This window comes from Neofelis nebulosa, chromosome 12 (genome assembly GCF_028018385.1).
Source record: "Neofelis nebulosa isolate mNeoNeb1 chromosome 12, mNeoNeb1.pri, whole genome shotgun sequence".
In the NCBI taxonomy this organism is placed as follows: Eukaryota; Metazoa; Chordata; class Mammalia; order Carnivora; family Felidae; genus Neofelis; species Neofelis nebulosa.
In genome coordinates, this window is record NC_080793.1 from 10,297,600 (window position 1) to 10,310,430 (window position 12,831).

The 12,831-nt window shown below is 40.4% G+C and overlaps 1 protein-coding gene and 1 non-coding gene across 9 annotated transcripts in view; both read left to right on the forward strand.

Moving 5' to 3' along the window:
- MAPKAP1 (MAPK associated protein 1) overlaps positions 1 to 12,831 on the forward strand; it is a 244,954-nt gene that overhangs the window by 81,659 nt on the left and 150,464 nt on the right. The gene's annotated exons all lie outside the window — the stretch shown is intronic.
- LOC131492273 (small nucleolar RNA SNORA72) lies at positions 4,217 to 4,346 on the forward strand. The gene has a single exon (XR_009251976.1). It is a non-coding gene; the product is annotated as a small nucleolar RNA SNORA72 (small nucleolar RNA).

Consider the following 12,831-nt stretch of genomic DNA (forward strand, 5'->3'; position numbering starts at 1 on the left):
AGGATACTGACATTGTCTTACTCAACCATAATATCAGATCACAACCTGGGTAAGATTTTACAGTCTCTTGCTCTTACCTATATTTTTAATACTTTACATTTTTTTCTTTAAACTTTTATTTTCTGTTTTATTTCTGATCATTCTGTTAACTTCAGTCTTTGTGGGTCTTTTAAATGATACTTTCTGTGTTTTATGATTTGAGGCTGGAACAACTTATTTTTTGCAACTTTTTCTTTTGGAATTATTGAGTCATACAGGTTCCTCCCGCAAGGCTTTGTTTGCTTTTGTCTGGTAGCTGGGGCCACTACCAGCCCAGGATGACTTTTTTTTTTTTTAAGATTTTATTTTTTTAAGTAATCGCTACACCCAACATGGGACTCAAATTCACAACCCTGAAATCAAGAGTTGTATACTCTACCAACTGAGTCAGCCAGGCACCCCCCCCCAACTCCCCAGGATGACTTTAAATTCTTGGTTTGACTCTTTCTGGTCCACCTATCAGGTAATGTGAATTTGGCATGAAAATCTTATGTGAGGGTTGTGGTTATAAAGTCTCAGGAGAAAAAAATGTATTTTGGACATCAAGTTTTCCTTGTCAGGTGAGGGGACCTTAATCTAATTTACTCTCACATCTGGGTTTTTGGGGTTCCAGCTTTATTATAGATTATGAATGGGGTGTCTTGTGTGTCCATCTGACGAAGAAAGCAGACACTTAATGTCACTTTGGCAAATACCATCAATATTGGCAAAAAATGTGTTCTGTTTTCTTCCCACATTGCCCATGTCACTTAATTTTGGGGCCTTCGTGAATTCCTTGAATACTTACTAGCCTATTGAATTAAGTAAAATTAATGTTTTTAAATTTCATCAAAAAAATTTTTTAATGCTTATTTATTTTTATTTTTGAGAGAGAGAGAGAGACAGACAGATGGATGCGAGCAGGGGAGGGGCAGAGAGAGGGAGACACAGAATCCAAAGCAAGCTCCAGGCTCTGAGCTGTCAGCCCAGAGCCTGACATGGGACTTGAACCCATGAACCATGAGATCATGACATGAGCCAAAGTCGAACACTGACCAACTGAGCTACCCAGGTGCTCCTCCAAATCTTTAGATGTTTTCTGTTAGACTGTTGGTCAGGGTACATATTTTGCCATGTGGCTGAAACAGAAGTTCTTCTGTAAAACAGAACATATTTTTTTAATGTGTTGTATTAAATGCTATGGAAAGAATATTATAGAAGGAAGAGCAAGATATAAAGAGACAATTTATGCATAAATATATCATCATTCTTGACTTCATGAAAATGTTGATTGAAAATAAAAGGCTTTTCCTCACAAAAAAAAGCTTTAAAAATATATTGGTTTTAAAGAGAATTAAAATAGTTAGATTGTGGTCTTTTGAATCCTGTCGGACCTGGGTTTCCATCTGAGTTCTCTCTCTAGCTGTGTGACTTTTGATGATTCCTTTAACTTCTTAGCATTTTTTAATCTGTATCATGGAGTGAAGGCAGTTTTGCAGATCAAAAGAGGTAATATATGTAAAGGGCTCAACCTGGCACCTGACACATAGAGTAAATGTTAGCTGGTTTTAATTTTAGCCATTCTCTTTCCAGAAGTGCTCGAAGTGTTAATATAGAGTGTTAAATGTGAAATATCTCATATTATACATGTAACAGTGTAAAACTGAATATGGGTATGTGGGAGACACAACCATAAAGGGAAAAGCAAGAAAGGCTCCACAGTATCAGAAAATGAAGAGGAGGGATGCCTGGGTGGCTCAGTCAGTCAGGCGTCTGACTCTTAGTTTCAGCTCAGGTCATGATCTCATGGTTCATGGGACCGGGCCCCATGTTGGGCTCTGTGCTGACAGCATGGAGCCTGCTTAAGATTCTCTCTCTTCCTCTCTCTCTCTCTCTCTCTCTCTCTCTCTCTCTGCCCCTCCCCCCCAATAAATTAAAAAACTTAAAAAAAAAAAAAAAAGAAGAAGAAGAAGAAGATGAGGCAAGCAGTATGAAGTTTGGCAGGTGACCAAAGCTAAGAAGGCCCTCTGGCTCCCCTCAGCTTTCTAAAGACTTGGATGTAGTAAGTATATTCTCCAGTTTAGCTTTTTCTTTTGCGTTCCTTTTTGTTAGTTCAGGAGCATATATATCCCTACCCCTTTGGGTCGAAGGGAATTCTGACTTCCTGTGGCCCAGGGGAACTGCCTAACACATTTTAGGATAAGGAAGCTTATGCCCTTATATAGGGACCTCAAGGATAGTTAGGGATTTTCATTCTCACCTGTTCAACAGGGAACCGTTTGGCATCCCTAGAGTTCTGGACATGCCTTATTAGAAAAGAGACATAGTTGCATTCTTCTGAATAGAAAAATTTACAATAAACAGGAATACAGAAATATATACCATGCAGCATCAGCATATATCAGATAACATGAAGCATTTAGACTTTTTTCCTCTTCCCCCTGGTAGGGCCTCAGTGTAATTCTTATATAACTTTTCATTAGGCTCCAATGTAGAGTGTCAGAAATAACAGGAAATTGTGTAGCCCACTCCCATCTAACCTTTTGCTCATATTTTTGCATGCCGAAAGACAAGAAAAGTGTGTCTTATTCATTGTCTTTATATATTTCTCTTGGTACTACTGTTGTCGCTTTAGTTTTTTAGTAAAGGAAATTGGCTTATTTGAAATGTTTGTCTTAATCCTCTATGGAAATATCAGTTTACGGGAAGGTTAAGGCAGCTCATTTGGGCCCCTCTCAGAGTCTCTGCTGCAATTGTCGGAAAGGAAACCCCAGGGAAACCCCCGAGCACAGGCTTCACAAGCGCCGTGGCTGCGCAGAAGACGACACTCTAGATGCTTTATCAGGTGCTGTCTGGAGAGCAGAAATAATGGTCTGAAGGTAAAAATGCTGATGTCTCCACTTTCCCAACTTAGCACAAACATCTTCTTTATCTTTGGTGGAATTTGGTGCCACAGAGGCGGCTCCAAGAAGCCTTAAATGCAAGTGTGATTGCTTTTACATCCTGGCTTTGAAAGCATGGTGTTTGGGGATTTCCTTGACTTGAATTCATTCATTCTTTCTTTCTTTCTTTCTTTCTTTCTTTCTTTCTTTCTTTCTTTCTTTCTTTCTTTCTTTAATTTATTTATTTATTTATTTATTTATTTACTTATTTTTATTTTTTTAAAGGGAGTAGATTCATAGCATCCACTGTCAGTGCCATTTCCCTTTCTGTGATGACTTGTTCACTGTTTACATGAAAGGTTTCAGGAAGTAAGAAATGTAAACATAAATAGATATATGAACAAATAAATGAAAAGCTATGCTGCCTTTGTCACATAGCGAAAAGGTGTGACTATAAAATAATGGGAACACAGTAGCTGTCTGATTAAAACTTTAGGATTTTTCCTGGAAACTTTGAAACATGTCTGATTTTTTCTTTTCCTTTTTATTTTTTTATTTTTATTTTTTTAACGTTTATTTATTTATTTATTTAAAAAAAATTTTTTTAAATTTTTTTATTTTTGAGACAGAGAGAGACAGAGCATGAATGGGGGAGGGTCAGAGAGAGGGAGACACAGAATCTGAAACAGGCTCCAGGCTCTGAGCTGTCAGCACAGAGCCTGACGTGGGGCTCGAACTCATGGACCGCGAAATCATGACCTGAGCCAAAGTCGGCCGCTTAACCGACTAAGCCACCCAGGCGCCCCTCTTTTCCTTTTTAAATAACGTTGTGAAAAGGGAGAAGTGGTACCCTAGAATGCCATGCTTACACTGGAACTTTGAATGTATCATCATCCTACTCACTGCAGGTGCTGGTATGAAATACTATCATTGCTGAGGCTTGCTTGCCTATTGACATGTCCGTCCTTTGGAAGCCCCAGAAAGTGATTTGTAAATTATTTGCTTCTTGTCGCCATACGGTTATTTTTTTTTTTAAGTTGGTATTTTTGTTTTTTGTTTTTTTGCCATCTTAACCATTTTGAAGTATATAGTCCAGTGGTGTTAAATGCATTCATAATGTCATAGAGTAGTCCACCCTTATCCACAGGACATATGTTCTAAGACGCCCAGTGGATACCTAAAACTGTGGATACACCTTATGTGTACAGTTTTTTCCTATACATCCATACCTATGATAAAGTTTAATTTACAAATTAGGCACAGTAAGAGATTAACAATAATAAAATAGAACAACTGTAACTATAGTGTAATAAAGTTTACAAATATTCGTGCTGTTCTGATTTTGTAATAATCAGGGCAGGCTAAACATTCACTATATTAAGACCATACATGTCCCCAGACCTAGTTCTTTGCCTAGGTCTGGTTTTCTCAGTTGTGGTGATAAACCAAGTATTACTGATATTATGCATCTTATGTGGGAAATGTCTGTGACTCTAGGTATCTGATCATCCTTGAGAAATGACAGCACAGTTAGCGTAGTAACTTTTGAAAATAACCATTGCTAACTTGATGATTACCACTTGCTTAAAATGAATTGTAAAACTAAAAAAAAAAAACAAGACTATGTGAATGTAGTCTCTCTTTTTCAAAGTACCTTATTGTACTGTACTCACCCTTCTTGTGTTGTGAAGTGATAAATACCTACATGATGAGATGAAGTGAGGTATGTGATGTAGGAATTGTGATGTAGCCCAAAGCTATTATTGACCTGACAGTATGTCCGAAGGAGGATTCATCTGCTTTTGGACCATGGTTGACCACAGGTAACTGCAACTGTAGAAGGCGGAAACTGCAGATAAGAGAGGGACTACTGTATAATCATCACCTCCATCCATCTCCATAACTCTTTTTGTCTTGTAAGACCGAAACTCTACATCCATTCAACAATAACTCCCCTTTCTTTCCCCCTTCACTCCAGCCCCTGGCGGGCACAATTCTACTTTCTGTCTCTATGATTTTGACTACTCTAAGTATCTTGTATAAATGCAATCATACAGTACTTGTCCTTTTGTGACTGGTTTATTTCATTTAGCATAATCCTCAGGGTTCATCCATGTTGTAGCAGATATCAGAATTTCCTTCCTTTTTAAGGCTGAAAAATGTTCCATTGTATATATATACCACATTTTGCTTCTCCATTCATCTGTCCATGGACACTTAGGTTGTTTCCATGTTTTACCTATTGTGAATAATGCTGCAGTGAATATGAATGTACACATATCTCTTCCAAGACCCTGCTTTCAGCTCTTGTGGGTATATACCCAGAAGAGGAATTTCTGGGTCATTTGGTAATTCTACTTTTAATTTTTTGAGGAACCGGCAAACTGTTTTGCACAGAGGCTGTACCATTTTACTTTTCTACCAATAGTGCACAAGATTTCCAGTTTCTCCACATCCTCATCAACTTGCAGTTTTCTGTTTTTTTTTTTTTTTTAAGTTTATTTATTTATTTTGAGAGCAAGCGAGCAAGCACGTGTGCACATGAGCTGGGTAGGAGCAGAGAGAGAGAGGGAGAGAGAATCCCAAGCAGGCTGTAGCATGGAGCTGTCAGCACAGAGCCCGATGTGGGGCTCAATCTCACAAACCCAAATCATGACCTGAGCCGAAACCAAGAGTCAGAGGTATAACTGCCCGAACCACCCAGCTGTGCCTGGGTTTTTTTTTTTATAGTAGCCATCCTCATGGGTGTGAGTTGGTATCTCATTATAGTTTTTATTTGCATTTCCCTTCTAACTAGTGATGTTGAGCATCTTTTCATGTGTTTATTGGCCATTTGTATATCTTCTTTTGAGAAATGCCTATTCTAGTCCCTAAAACACCCATAATTTTATTAAAAGTAAAACAAGCAGTTTTTTCAGTGTTTGGAGGCAGTTTTAAATGACAGGTAAGAACTCAGGCTCAGGAGTTGGACAGCTCCAGGTTGGCATCATGGTTTTACCAGCTGTGTGACCTTGATTGATCAAGTTACTTCATTTCTCCAGGCTTCCGTTTCTTCTGCAAAATGGGGAGAATGGTTGAATCTGTCTCACTGAGGTTTTTTGGGATTGCCTAAGCTAATATTATAGATGTCAAATATATGGGATAGTATTTGCCCTATAGTAAGTATTTAATAAATATTAGCTGCTCTGTTACTGGAATCATGAACAGTCTTAAAAAACACCTTTTATATGTTGGTTCACTTCCTATTCTGGTAGAAGTATAATTCATTGCATTCTTGAGAATTTTCACTTGTTTTTCCAGTTCATGCCTACTTACTGTCTCAGTCACTGTAGTAGTAGGTGAAACAATGTGGAATTGCAACTTTTGTAGGTTGTAAACGATGACTGTCAGCAGTTTCATGTGATTCAACCTAATGCAATGGAAACTCTTTGAATGTCTAATATATGCCAGAGTGCCTACTGTGCTATTTCATTCATTCTTCCCAGCTTCCCCTTAAAGTACATCTTATTTTCCCCATTTGGGGATGGGAAGACTGAGGCTTCTCAGAGATGAACAGACATGCCTGAGTTTGCCCAACTAGTAAGTAGTGAAGCCAGGTTTCAAGCTAGATCTTGTTGAATCCAAAGCCCATTTTCTTTTCTTCACGGTTTTTGTTTTAATCCCAGTATAGTTACCACGTAGTGTTATTGTAGTTTCAGGTGTACAGTGTAGTGGTCCGCCACTTGCACACAACGCCTGGTGCTCATCAAAGCACACTCCTTAGTCCCCATCACCTGTTTCACCCACCCCTCACCCTCCTCCCCTCTGGCAAGCATCAGTTCTCTACAGTTAAGAGTCTGTTTCTTGGGGCACCTCGGTGGCTCAGTCAGTTGAGTGTCCGACTCTTGATTTCAGCTCAGGTCACGATCACAGGGTTGTGGGATCAAGCCCTGCATCAGGCTTCTCCTGCACTTGCTTGCGCGCGCTCTCTCTCTCTCTCTCTCTCTCTCTCTCTCTCTCTCACAAAAACAAACGGAAACAAACAAGCGTCTGTTTCTTGGTTTGTCCCTCTCTGTCTCCTATTTTCCCTGTGCTCATTTATTTCTTAAATTCCACATGTGCGTGAAATCATATGGTATTTGTCTGTCTCTGACTTATTTCACTTAGCATTATACTTTCTAGCTCCATCTATGTTATTGCAAATGGCAAGATTTCATTCCTTTTTATGGCTGAATAATATTCCTGTGTGTGTGTGTGTGTGTGTGTGTGTGTGTGTGTGTGTGTGTACACATACTGCATCTCCCGTATCGATTCATCATTTAATGGACATTTGGACTGCTTCATATCTTCGCTATTGCAGATAGTGCTGCTATAAACATAGGGGTGCATGTATCCCTTTGAATTAGTGTTTTTGTATTCTTTGAGTAAATATCCAGCAATGCAATTGCTGGATTGTAGGGTAATTCTATTTTTAACTTTTTGAGGAACCTCCGTATTTTTTTTCCCAGAGTGGCTGCAGCAGTTTGCTTTCTCAACAGTGTACGAGAGTTCCTTTTTCTCCACATCCTTGGAAACCTCGGGTTTTTTCCTTCCAATTTCTATAACATGAATAGTTTCAGAAACACTCCTCCCCTATCTCTGTGGCCAATGAAGATGAAAGTTAGAGAAACTACATTATTTCTTCTTAGGTGCTGGTGATTTGGGTTTTCTTCAATACAGTGAGCATGTGTGGTAGTTCTGTGTTCATGTACATTTTGTGCTTTTGTCCCTCTTTTTCATATTTGGGACATAGCATGTGCAGTATGGGCTGCAGTCACCTTGGCCCTTTCAAAAAGGTGCTGTAGGGTGAAAATAAGTAATTCAGGCTCTGCCTTCAACCCATTTCTCATGGCCACCATCATGTTCATCCTTTTGTGATCATCTGCTCTGTGCAAGGAGTGTGCTAGGTGCTTTACCCACAGAATCTCACTGTCCCTGTAGGTATATAGAGTAAGGGCTAAAATCTTGTACAGGATGGAAGGAAATAGGCTAAACTGGATTATATGATGTAGCCAAGAGCATAAGACCCTTTAGTCTATCTTGCTTCAGGGGCCAAGTCTTTTTTTACCATATCCCATTTCCTCCCATTCTTAGAAATGGCCTCCTAGAGGGGAAATAAGGACAGCCTCTCTACAGAATACTCTGTAGCACACTGGGTGTGTTATCCCCACTGAATTTTCTCAGTCCCTTTCCCCCTTCCTCTCCCTCTTTTCTTTTTCTTCTTCCTTTGCTCCCTCTGTCCCTTTCTTCCTCCCTGTCTCCCACCCACTCTGTCTCTCTTCTCTCCCTCCCTTCCTCCTTTCCTTCCATTTTTCCTTCCTTCCTCTAAACATACCTAATGAAGTTGAAATACCAAGATTAAGAAACTACTTAATGTATTTCCTGAAGAAAATTGGTTTCTTGAGATATTCCCATTTGATTTTTTTCCTTGGCACTAAAAATTGTCTCTAATTTTAATTTGCTTTCAGAGAAATTACCATCTTTTAAAATATGCTACTAAAACAAGTTAGATTGAATTCTATCAGTTTTTAAAAGAGTGAACTTCTCAGTCTTGTAAATAATAAAATTTGGAAGTAATTGCTTGATATCTGAGTTCAGGAGAACGACATAACGTGTTTTGAGTTCTAAGGACAGCCTGTTTGACCTCGCACCCTATTTATTCCTAAAGTAGATCGCTGGAACCAACTTTCTTCCTCAGTCCAGCAAAAGTGTTGGTGAAAACTCTTCTGTTTGCAGCTGGAGGTGGCGCTTTTTTTCCTTTGTTGTTCCATTGTTTCCTTTAGGGTGAGGGAGAATAATTAAGGGGAACATCTTTTCTGAGCAGCTGGAATCAAATTCCAGCTGACTGCAGCACCTGCAGCGATGGCACCTCTGCCTCTGGGTGGCAGGGTGGGATGCCAGCCGTGGAGCCCGCGACAGTGGGCTCCCAAGTACCGAGACGCGGCCGCACCGCACCGCTCCAGCCCTTCTGTGAGCTTCAGATGGCAGCAGTACCAGTGACTGCGAAGTGTCTGTTTTAGACTAATTAGAGGGATGATTTGTGAAACAGTGGCTATTTATTTAATTAATCACCAGCACAAAGCCATAAAGCCCATATTTTAAAAATCCCTGTTAGTTTGCCATGTGGTTAATAGATTGGGGCACATTAAAAAGTGACATGGTGATGTATTAAAAATGTTCCACCTAAGCTTCCTTCAGAAAGGAATGGAAGCTGTCTGCTTTCAGATGCTGAAGTGGAAACTGCCAGCATTTGACCTGTCAGAGGTTTTAATGTTTGTAAAAGGCATTTATCTTTTGAATAGTGTCTTCCTTAGGGCATCTCCTCTTGGAATATTTCAAAATACAAAAATATGTGTAGAGTAATTTACAAAATCATAATTCAAGGGAATTTTGTCAGTTTTCTTAACAACGAGGTACTACTGTGTTTTTCCCATTAGATTACACTGTGTTTACTCAGCATAGCAGTGTTTGTTATATGGTATTCTTTTCCATTTGGGGGAAAGGGAGTCACTTAATTAACTAAGTAATAAATGCAATAGTGTTTTTGTTGCTGCTGTCAGAATTGCATTTTGTTCTGCCCTTGTATTGTTTTTTTTATCTGACGGGTGCTGGAAAATTGCTATACTTGCTCAGTCTCAGCTCGGGTGAATTGTCATTTTTGGATAAAGATAGAATTGACTTGTTCAAGAGATGACACTGGCATTAAGAATGAGTAGAAGTGACTTATACTGTAACAAATGCTAGTGGTTTTTACACACACACACACACACACTTCTAGGTGATTTTCAGTATACATAAATGTGTCTGTTGAAGGCATCCTGCATTTTAATAGTATTTGAAGCTAAACTTGGTATGCCTGTGATTCACTCTTATTTAAATATTCTGGATGGTCAATGTTCCTCGTAAGCAGTACCCCCAAATTTTAAGATTGTGTGTGAGGATGTGTTGCTCAGGTGGATGCTTGTACGGAAACTGTCCAGCTCTTAGGATTGTGTTTCTCTGCTGTGTTGTATAATTACCTGCTCTGTTAGAAAGGGAGCTGGAATAAAACATGAGGATGTTAATGCAGCCTGGAGCTGATGTGGTGGTGATGATTACAATGCAGATAAAGCATTTCTCATAACTGCCGTTGCCTACTGGAGCCTTTGAAACATCTGGACCTTTAATTGAAAAATAGTGTGGTGCTGTGCAAGGCAGACATGCTAAGTGAAGTCACTAATTTAGAATACAAAAATATAATTGATAAAGTGTTTTATTTACATTGGATTTAAATATTCATACTTTGTTATGCTTTGTATAACAGGGAATTACTGGGTTAAATTTTCATGAACATAGACAGTTTAAATGAGATAAATTAAGTGCAAATGTTAATGGAATTTTACACTGGAACCAGAAAACAGTTTGTTGTAAAAGTGTGCGTACTTTCGCCTGTATTGGGGCCTTTTGTGGAAGGAAATAGGTGAAGTCCTATTCTTTGGATTTTGTGCTTGAGAATAACTAACCATCAGTTGGTAACATAATTGCATTTCATTCTTGTTATTGCTATCATATCTTGTTATTTAGTTAAAAAAAATAAAATGTTTCTTGGCATAATGGTAAATGGCTTTAATGGCAACATTATCACCCAATAAACCAAAGCCTTCCCCACCTCTCGGGGGCAGGTTATCTGAGCCTGCCCAGGAGAGCAGAAGAGCTGGTGAAGGGCGCGCAATTAACCTTTGTCCTGCATTCGCAGCAGGGGAACTGACCTAGCAGCCTTCCGAGGAAATCCAATTTAATTTAAAATGAATTTGAAAAGACAAATTAGCCATATCTATTTTAATAAGATAAAATCCCGACTCTCCCTATGTCTGGTTTAGTTAGGACCTCAGAGGAGATTAGACTAAGACTCGGGATGAACACGAGGGAAATAATGCCAGGGGGCTGAGGAGAGACCCAGGAGACCCAGGGACCCGAGTGCCTTGTCAGTTTCTGCAAGTGAGCAGGTCTTGGGCTGCCCGTTTCCACAGAGAGTTGCAACCTGAGATGAGCCTTTGTCTCATCAGACCTTTTGCTTGTGTTGGAGCTTGATGCCATGTTGATGTCATACACTGCCTGCCCGGCTCTCCAAGGACCTAATTGTTATTTGCCTCCTTTGTCATCATCAGAGCACCTTGGATACTGCCACCTGCGTAGCCACATTTAGTAACGGATACACCTCACGATTCCTGATGAGACTGTCAATCCAGGAGTAAGGATTCTCTGGGGCCCCTCAGTTGGTACTTGGCCCCTGCTTTTTGAAAACTAGAGCAGAGGGTCCCACCTACCAACTCTTCATGGAGCTGGTGTTGCCTTATGTTTTACTTCTGAAACATAATCAGTAAAGATGTATCGAGCCCCTTCTGTGAGCGCAGAGGCAAGGAAGTCTGAAATAGTTCCTGCCTTCTGCCTGTACACAAGAGGTAACACCAGAAGCAGGTACCCCAGTGTCCCTCCCTAGTAGCAGCTCCCTGTGGAGCTTTGCAGAGTTTCATGTGACAGGCAGAGCCACAGGAGGAGGGCCTTCCTGTGTGTCTCAGCCAGAAGGGTGTTTGAGGCTCCCTGTCCAGGACTTCCAGCCCTGACACGGTGGCTGCGGCATGAATCGGAAGCCATTGTGACCTTCCCTAAATACCCAGGCCTATCCGAGAGTTCTTCAGGACTAGGATTCAGCAAGGGGGTAGGGGTCTAGAGTGGAACAGACCTGGGTTCGCACAATGTTCCCCCCTAGTTGAGAGATTTGCAGTAGCCTACTTCATGAATCTCTCATTCCTCAGCTTTAAAAGAGAGTGAGCTCACCTCACACCGGTCAGAGTGGCCAAAATGAACAAATCAGGAGACTATAGATGCCGGAGAGGATGTGGAGAAACGGGAACCCTCTTGCACTATCGGTGGGAATGCAAACTGGTGCAGCCGCTCTGGAAAACAGTGTGGAGGTTCCTCAAAAAATTAAAAATAGACCTAACCTATGACCTAGCAGTCGCACTGCTAGGAATTTACCCAAGGGATACAGGAGTGCTGATGCATAGGGGCACTTGTACCCTTGTACCCCAGTGTTTATAGCAGCGCTTTCAACAATAGCCAAATTATGGAAAGAGCCTAAATGTCCATCAACTGATGAATGGATAAAGAAATTGTGGTTTATATACACAATGGAATACTACATGGCAATGAGAAAGAATGAAATATGGCCTTCTGTAGCAACGTGGATGGAACTGGAGAGTGTTATGCTAAGTGAAATAAGTCATACAAAGAAAGAAAGGTACCATATGTTTTCACTCTTATGTGGATCCTGAGAAACTTAACAGAAGACCATGGGGGAGGGGAAGGGGAAAAAAAAGTTAGAGAGGGAGGTAGGCAAACCATAAGAGACTCTTAAAAACTGAGAATAAACTGAGGGTTGATGGGGGGTGGGAGGGAGGGGAAAGTGGGGGATGGGCATTGAGGAGGGCACCTGTTGGGATGAGCACTGGGTGTTGTATGGAAACCAATTTGACAATAAATTTCATATAAAAAAAATAAAAGAGAGTGAGCTCGTCATAGGACTATTGGGGACAATAAATGAGACAATGTATGAAAAGTACTTGGACCCTGATAGGTGCCCAACAAAAGGCAGCCAGCACTTGTGACCCGCCCGTTCACAAAGGGGCTGTGTTCAGAGGAATGGGGTCTTCGTGCCTAGTCCCATCTCCCACTAAGGCTGTCTGCTCTGGAGCTGGTTAGCTTTGTCCTGCTAGGCCAGTGACCTCATTGAGCAGTGTGACTCATGAAGAGCTTTTTATTTTTTAAACTACTCAGTGCTGACAGTTTTATCTGGTGGATGTTGTTGTCCTCTCAGATTTATTTATTTATTTATTTATGTAATGTTTGTTTATTTTGAGAGAGACGGAGAGAG